Genomic DNA, 1,165 nt, shown 5'->3' with positions numbered 1-1,165 from the left:
GCTGCCATAAATAATGCGCACTTACCCGGCCCATTGGTCATCCCGATGCGGCCGCCCCCGCCCGGAAGATAAATGTGATTTAAATTAATAGCCGGGCCTAAATAACTCCTGCGCGTAAACGCCGCATTTATCAGGCCCAGACAGGCAGCGGCCTTTGATTCATGCCCCCCGCGGAGCGAAGGGTGTGCACAAAAATTGTTATTACTTTTTAATAAAGTGCACGGTCCGTCTTCGGTCGTTTGTCAGCGACGGTGGCACCTTGACAGCAGGGCGTCTGGGCAGAGGGGACGAGACGCATAAAGGACACATTTCTCAACAAAAATAATCGCCGCCTAAATAATCTCATAAAAGTCACTTTTTAAGTGCCTGGAAATAAATGTATCCAGAGAGATACCGGCCTGGTGCTTGTTGAACTAAAAACGCAGCAAACTCTTCACAGTCACCTCTGCGGGAGCAAGACTCCAGCACCCACAGCTAGTGCAGGCCCAGGCCTGGGGCTGCCGGGCAGGGTCCAGGCCCCTGCGGCCTGGCGCCAGGGGGAAGCTTCAGGGAGGACCGCCAGGAAGGGCTCCCGCTGGGGGACCCACCAGGAAAGACCCCCAGGCAGGACTCCCCCCGACTCTCCCCAGGGAGAACCCCCCAAGGAGTCCTCCCAAGAAAGACCCCCAGGGAGGAGCCCCCAGGACAGACCCCTGGAACAACCCCCCAGGAAGACACTACAGGGAAGACACCCCAGGGAGGACCCCTAAGAAGGACCCCCCCGCAGGACCCACCAAGAAAGACCCCCAGGGAGGACCCCGCCCAGGGAAGACCCCGAGGCAGGAACCCCAGGAACAACCCCCCAGAAGGACCCTCCAGACTGTCCCTAGGAGGACCCCCCAGTCACACCCCCCCAGGACGGACCCACAGGGAGGATCCCCGAGAAGACCCTGCAGGGAAGACACCCACCTGGAGGACACTCCTAGGGAGGACCCCCCCCAGGAAGGACCCCCAGGGCCTACAAGAAGCTGTGGCCACTCTCCCTGGTCCCAGCCCGCTGGGGGTTGGGGTCAGGACACCAGGGCCCCCCCACCTCGGTCTCAGTCCGCCTGTGTCCACCTGGCGAGATTTCTAGGGCACGCGAGCCCAGTCCCTGCAGTGCAGGCAGAGGGGCCCCTCGCGGAGA

Source organism: Condylura cristata, unplaced genomic scaffold (assembly GCF_000260355.1).
Source record: "Condylura cristata isolate star-nosed mole 26May11 unplaced genomic scaffold, ConCri1.0 scaffold00007, whole genome shotgun sequence".
NCBI classification, from domain to species: Eukaryota; Metazoa; Chordata; class Mammalia; order Eulipotyphla; family Talpidae; genus Condylura; species Condylura cristata.
Note: the sequence above shows the minus strand (reverse complement) of the source record.